Below are 7,771 nucleotides of genomic sequence, written 5' to 3' on the forward strand. Positions count from 1 at the left end.
GGTGGCTCCGCTCCGCGTCCCCCTCCTCGCCCCGCCGCCGCCCGGGGGATGCGCGCTGCGCTCGCCCGGCCCCGCTGCCCTTCGCCGGCGGGGAGGTAACGCCGCTCTCGGCTCCCGGGAAATAAATAAATAAAGGGAAAGCAACTGGGGGGGAGGGGGAGAAGGAAAAATTAAAAAAAAAACTCCTCAATGGGAAGGGACACGCAGCCCTGACGCAGGCTTGAGTCACAGGGCTGCGCGTCAAAGCTGGGGTGCCGGGCCACCCCCCCGCGCCGAGGGAGGCTCTGGCGTTAGAAAAAAACAGTGTCGAGCCCCGACACGAGGGGTGGGCTCGGCTCGGCTGCGGGAGAAAGTAAAACCCGCTGAAATGCCCCAAAAGAGCGGCCCCAGGGATGCCCCGGGGAAGGAGAGTGTTTGGGGGTTGTTGGTCACCACTTTGTTACTGTGGAATGGTTTGGCTTGGAAGGGACCTCAGAGATCCAGTTCCACTCCCTGCCCTGCCCCGGGCAGGCACACCTTCCAACCTGGCCTTGGACACTCCCAGGGATGGGGCAGCCACAGCTGCTCTGGGCAACCTGTGCCAGGGCCTGCCCACCCTCACAGGGAAGAATTCCTTCCCAATATCCCACCTAAATTCCCCCTTTTCCAGTGTGAAGCCATTTGTCCTTGCTCTGTCACTCCAGTTCCTGATGAACAGTCCTCTGGTTTCCTGGTAGGCCCCTTCAGATCCTGGAAGGTACTGTGAGGTCTCCACCTTTAACATACCTTTAACCCACCCTTAATGTACCTTTAACTCACCTTTAACGTACCTTTAACCCACCTTTAACATACCTTTAACCCACCCTTAGTGCACCTTTAACCCACCTTTAATGCAGATGATAAAATTCCTCAGGTAAAAGGGTCCCACTTTCCATCCCAAGCGGACACAGCAGGATGTAACACCCCATTTTATCCAGGGCAAGGCAGGAATACTCTGCACAAACAGCTCTTCGGGTCCAACAAATCCCAAATCCAGCCTTCTAAGCCTGATTTCTCCCAGTCCCCGAGGCAGTTTTGGTGTTTGACGGGGGGAGCAGAGCCCGGGACACCTGGAGGGCTCAGCCCTCCCTGTGGCTTCAGTTCTGCCCTCAGAAAACCCCTCGCTGGGTTCATCAGGAAAACCACAGTTGGTTCACTGCAGGGGAAACAGGGGAAAGGAGTAACAATCTGAAAGTAAGAACTAAAGCATTTTTGATAATATAGGTAATTAATTGTCCTTTTGATTTTGATTCAAATTGCTGTGAAAGGTGTTTCACTTGGATTACAAAGGTACTTCAATTACCCACGCAGAAACGGGTGTAAGTTTATTAAAGGAGTTCATTGCTGCTTCAGTACCTCGTGGAAATTATTGAAGTCTCGTGGTCCTCAAAACCCAAATTCAGCTCACCCAACCCCCAGCAGTAGAGCCTGGACATCAGTGGTGCTGGGGACACTGGTACCAATATCCAGTGGAAAACCCTGACAGGAGGAAAAACCACATTTAGAAGGGACAAATGCCAGAGGATTCAAAGCTCCAGCACCATTCCAGCTCCTGGATGGCAGTGTTTATACACATTCCTGGCCTTTGGAGCCGTTTCCCTTTCCAGCCTATTAGGCACGGAATGATCAATTCTCGCAGGTATTTGGGAGCTCGGCCAGCGGCGGCAGGAGCGCTCCCTCCTGCCCCGGGGGAGGAATGAGGCCACACTCCATTACCCCCGCGCCTTTCCCGGCCCGGGAAGGGAGAAGCCAGCTCGGCACAGTGCTGGAAAGGGAATAAACCCGTCACACTCGTGATTTATAAATCAGAAATCCCCCCTACAGAATCCCCGGTGTGTGCTCAGCCTGTGGCCGTGTCCCTGCACATCCCGGCGGGTGATGGACCTCAGGAGCTCAGGAGTGATGCAAACCAGCCTGGAAGAGGTGGGAGGTGGATCAAAGCCTGCCAAAGGCTGCTCTGGGTTGTGGTCACTCCTTGTGACCTCCCCTCGGTGGTTTCTGGGGTTTAAATGTGGCGTCCTGTCACGGTGCTTCCCAGGGATCGTCCTTTTTGGTTGATGGGGAAGCACACGTGGAAGGGAAGGATGATGCCCAGGCTGGGAAAGGGAGACTTGGACAAGACAGACATCCAGGACATCGGTGGGGACACACAGAGGATGGGGGGGAGGCCCTGGCACAGGTTGCCCAGAGAAACTGTGGCTGCCCCATCCCTGGAAGGGTCCAAGGCCGGGTTGGATGGGGCTTGGAGCAAACTGGAAGATGTCCCTGCCCATGGCAGGGGGTGGAAGGAGATGATCCTTAAGGTCCCTTTCAAACCAAACCACTCTGTGATTCCATAATTCTCTAATTTCCAGAGCTGGGGAGTTTTGTTACATCCAGGCACTGTCTCCATGGGAGATGGGCACGAACTGGGAGGGCTGGGAAGGGGAGCTGCAGAGCCCTGGGCTGGAAGTGCCAGCAGCAGGAACCTCCCTGCACAGCCAGATTAATCAAAAGAAGATCCAACGACCTGATTAAGGGGATCTTAAGCAAAGAGAAATCAAGGAACCTCATTAAGAGGGGCTGAACCAGCCTTTGAGCTCCTCTGCTCCTGCACATCCCAGCAGGGAGGAGCCTGTTGGAGATGGGGAGTGGGCAGCTCCTGGGTCATGGGTGACTCAGTGACACCTTGAGGTGTTCAGAAACCCTCCCCTGTGGATTTAAAGGTCTCCCTTTGACTGGCCACAAAGTCCCAAAGTCACGCTGGTTGGTAAACTGAGGCAGGAGTTGGTTCGTTGCTCGGTAAACTGAGGCAAAGATTCCCAGCTGTATCAGAGCTAAAAACAGAGGCTGGGCTAAAAGCCAGGCTGGATCTGGGCCCTGCCAGGGACATTTCCAGGCCCAAAATCCCAGGCTGTGGCCCATGGCAACGCTGAGCAGAAGATGGCAGAAGACGCCGCGGGCAGACGCAAGAAGGTTGTGGCTGCGTTTGGCTGAGGCTGATTCAGAGACCGAGGCTTAAAAAAAACTAAATAAAAATAAAAATCCCCCAAACCCTCTGCCCGGTACTTTTCCAAGCCCAGGCTGAGCAGCAGGAACAGCCTGGATTAAAGCAGAGCATGAGTAATGTCTCTCCTGGAAGAGCAGTGCCCCGGAGAGCTGGTGAAGGGCTCGTTCCGCGGGCCAAGGCAGACGCATTTCCAGAAACGCTGGAGCAGCAGCCTATAAATAACCTCCTGAATTTACCGCTGCTCTCATGTGACCCCGATCCCCGCATTTCCCGCTGCCATCTGTCACCATGGAAATGGCATCGCAGGGCCACCAGCCGTTCATTCATCTCGCCGGGCCAGGGGAGGGGGCTCGGCACGGGGGGAGGCTTTTTAGGAGGGTGGAAGCTGCGATTTCGGGAGGGGAAAAATACAGCGGGGAGGCCGAGAGAGAGCGGGAGAGGATGGCACGGTCCCTCCCAGGAGGGATGCGGCAGAGCCTGCGTTTCCCTGCAGGAAGGGAGGGACAGACAGACAAGCCGGGATGGACAGAGAGCAGGGATGAATGGATCCTTCAGGGAGCAGGGATGAATGCATCCCTCCCCCGGGCAGTTGGGAGCATCGGCAGGGAGCTGCCAGCACGGGAAGATGCACTTCCCACCCCATCTCCCCCCTCCTGGGGAGGTGCATTTGCCACCCCACCTCCCCCCAGCCCCCCCTGTGCCTTTGGGAGGAGACTCCTGCCTTAATAGTTCACCTCTGCTGGTGAAAACAGCTCCTGAACCCGACTTTCCCCCCTAAACCAGGGGGATCGGGGTGGGAATTACCAGGACAGTGAGTGTGGAGCTGCTGGAACGCTCTGAGGATGCCTTTCCACCTAAGCTGTCAAGCCGACCTACATCCGAGTGATGATAATTGCAGGGGATAAAACCCTCCGGTTTCCAAGGCCGTGTTTGCCCGCAAAGCCAGGGCCTGTCACGGCGCATTCCAGGCTGGAGCCGCTAAACCAGAGGGAAAGGAGCAGACCCTGGGAAAGGAGAGCCCGGCCTGACTCAGAGCACAGGAATTTCTGGCTCTTACGGAGCATTTTCTGCCCAAGAATCCCACCTCGCTGTGCCAGGATGTTCCCCCATCCCGAGGGAAAGGGATGTGCCCGAGGCTACAGGATTCCAACCAGGATATTCCCCTTGCCTTTCCCATCCCAGGGATGCCTCATCAGCACGAGGGGGCACAGGGACACCCAGGGACACACAGGGACACCCAGGGACACCCAGGGACACCTTGAGCCTGAGACCATCGAGTCCACACTGCTGGCACTTCCAAGCACTCCCAAACCTCCTGGGTCACCCAAAAGTGGGATGACAGCCCTACAGGGTATCATGTATTTCAAAAAGGGGTTGATGCCAGACAGCCCCAGCTGGAAACATCAGGAATCATGGAAAAAATTACCTTTAAAACCATTTATTAGTGACCTTAATGATCCTGGCCCCGATGTCCCTCCCTGCACTCACCTGTTGGCTGCTGGCCTCCAGGGCTGAAAGGAGAAGGGACCATCTATTTTTGGCCTGGAGATCATGTTTAAAAGACAAAAGGGTGGTTGGGAGCAGGCAACAAGCCTGTCTTCTTGTCTGAGCACAAGAAGAAAACCACACTGCTTCCCTCAGCCCCGGGGGGACAGGCATGCAGGGAATAAAGGGGACTCTGCACAATAGAGGGGAAAATAATAAACCCCAGCCCAGGCAGAGGAATGAGAACCATGTCCCACAGCCCCTGGGAAGGGCTCTGAGCAGCGGGACATGTTTTAAAGAGCTGCTGCTCCTGAGTTCTGGTCTTAATTTGCTTCCCATGCCAGTGGGTTGGACACGGCTGAGGCCACGTTGTGCAACAGGGAGTTCAGGAGCACCAGGGCTGAGTGGTGCTGCACTGGCTCGGCCTGTCACAGCATTTCCAGGTGGTTTTGGTGCCCTGGGTGCAGTTTTGGAAGGGATTTGAGTGATCTCAGAGCACTTTTTTAAGGCTTTGCCTACAGATTGAATGACATTGCTCCCCACACCATCCTGCCCCTCGCTGCCTGCACGCCCTGGCTGAGCCACCCCTTTCTTCCTGGAGGGTTTGCAGTGGGATAGACCCCAAAATCCCTCCCTCACAGCCAGATCCAGCTCTCTCCACTCAGCACAGAGGTCTGAGGTGGGATCTGGGACGGCCTCAGCACCCTGGGGAGCCACAGGATCCTTGGACATTCTGTCCTTGGAAAGGAAAACAAAACCCCTCCAAAGGGCTGCTCAGCTGCAGATCTCCCTGCCCAGCCACTGCTGCTCGTTCCTGGAGCAGTAAAGAGAGATCTCAGCCTGACTTTGGGCCGGTTTCTCTGAGTGTGACATGTGTCCCCTCCCTGAGCCCCAGAGGGAGAGCACAGCCCAGCAGGGAGGGAATTTGCTCTGGTTCTGGCTGATAATTCCCAAACCCCCACGTGGTTTGCTCCTCTGATGCTCACTCTGACTGTGCAACCTGCCTGGTGGACTCAGCAGGGCTCAAAGCACCAAAACCAGAGGATTTTCACCCCAATCCACGTATCCTGGGGAGAAAAAGCATGTCCTGGGCTCTTGAGCCAACCCCGCCGAGCTGCTCATCATCCTCCTCCCTCCCCGAGGAGACAACCCCCAGCAACTTGGCACCCGGGCTCATTTTCTCCCCAGCTGATGAGAAGCAGCCAAATGTCACCCAGCTGGTCCCCACCAGTAGCTGCTTTCAAGAGAAGTCTCCCAAATCCCTGCCCGGGGCCGTGCAGCCGCAGCCCCGACTGCTGGGAGCAGATGGCAACCAGGCGGCCACCTGTGGTCCCCAGCCCTTCCCACTGTCCCCAGCCCTTCCCACTGTCCCCAGCTCTTCCCTGCTGTCCCCAGCTCTTCCCTGCTGTCCCCAGCCTGCCAGAGCAGCTCCCTGGTCATGGCAAGGGCCGGGGAGCAGCTCCAGCTGGTGGGATGCTTCCCACCACGTCCCCGAGGCTCCCACGGGACTCGTCCTTGGAGCTCCTCTTTCAGCTGCCATGTGATTCTGCCCTGGGTATATTTTAAGCACTGCCTTTGACGTCACCCCTTCTTCCCCAGGACGCTGCTTTCCACAGGTTTCCAGGCACAACGGTTCCCAAATCCCCCTCTCAGCTTTGCCCCAGCAGGCACTGAGCTCCCCTGGCCTGGATTTCCCCCAGTCCCTGTGGCATCTCCTCCCCACAGCCGGGTCAGCCCTGGGCAGCCGAGCAGAGCTGAGGGGGGGAGGTGATGTGTTAATGATCCACTTGGATCGAGTGAGGAAAAGGGGGGAAAACCTCAGGCTGTGAGATTCCTGCCTCACCTGACAACTGGACTTGGGGCAGGGCTGGTCCATCAGCCCCACAGGGCAGATTTGGGAAGCGAGGCATGGAGAGATGGATCCACCCAGGGTGGTGTGTTCGCCCTGCTCCCTCCTTCCTTTTGGAGCTGGGAGGAAATGAAAATTCCTTCCTGTGTCCCAACTAACCACCTTGACAAACATCATCAAACTGAGAGCGAGACTCTGTCCCATCCCCTCCACCCCAGCTGCTCTCCTGTATCAAATCAAGTGCTGCATCCTGCCCTCGACCAGGATCAAGCCTCCAAATCCCTCACCTCCCAGGCTGGAGCCCCTCCAGGAGCAGGATCTGGCCACCTGGGGTGAAGGACACGGGCAGGGACGGAGCTGCGTGGGCACTGTGCTGGTTCCAGAGGCTGGGCAGGGCTTGGCAGCGCTGCAGCACAGCACACACTGAGCTGGGAGCTGGCACAGCTCAGCCCAGAAACACTCACTGCGTTCCCAGAGACCTTCACCTGCAACTCAAGAAACAGCCACCGTGTTCCCAGAGACCCTCCCTGAGCTCATCCACTGTGTGGGCTGAGCCACAACTCCTGGAGAGCAGAGAGGGCAAAGATCCCACCTGGGTTTTCCTTCCTCCTGGGAATTTTCCCCTGCAGCTCCACCTCAGCACTTCCCACTGGATCTCAGTGCCAACATCACACACACAAGTGCTCTGTGTCCTCCCTCAGGTGTCCCGAAGCAGGAGGTGCTGTGGGAACACCCACATGGCTCAACCCCACCCCTCAGTGTCCTGTGAGCACCCCTGGCCCAAGAGAAACCCAAAACATCTGCCTGAGGGACCCAGACCCCAGGCACAGCTGGATTTTCCTCTTTGGATCCCCTGGCCAGGTGTTTCCACGGGTTCTCCTGCGTCTCACCTGCCATGGGATGTCTCCATCCACGGCCCAGCCCTCAGCAGAGCTGTACAGGTGGAGGGGTGAACCACTGGAGGGCTCGAGGCTGGGAGAGGTCACTGGGAGGACTAAAGCAGTTGATAAAAAAAATCCCATCCCAGGAATTCAGCTGGAAACGATCACCCACGTGAAGACAGGCGGGTTGGGATGAGCTGAGCTGCCCTGCCTTGCCCTCCCCTCTCTCCCTCGGGCCCCCCAACCCTCCAAGCCCCCCAGCAAGGGGGTTTCACTGCATTTTGATGACAGAGCAAGCCCTGAGGAATGTGAAGCACAGCTGGAGAGAAGAGCCTGGATGCCATCCCTCCTCCCCCTCCCTGCTGTGCCCAGCTTCCCATCGGGAAGAGCCGGGCTCCCCACTGGAGCTGGCACCAACAAAGGCACCAACAATCCCTTTATTAGCCCCTGGGCTGATTCTTCTCTGCCATCCAACAGCACAGACCCAGCCCAGCTGCCAAGGGGCCGAGAGGAGGAGTCAGGGATTGAGGAGCATTCCTGCCTGGGCAG

Source organism: Manacus candei, unplaced genomic scaffold, assembly GCF_025592945.1.
Source record: "Manacus candei isolate 608988 ecotype Guabito, Panama unplaced genomic scaffold, ASM2559294v1 h1tg000139l, whole genome shotgun sequence".
In the NCBI taxonomy this organism is placed as follows: domain Eukaryota; kingdom Metazoa; phylum Chordata; class Aves; order Passeriformes; family Pipridae; genus Manacus; species Manacus candei.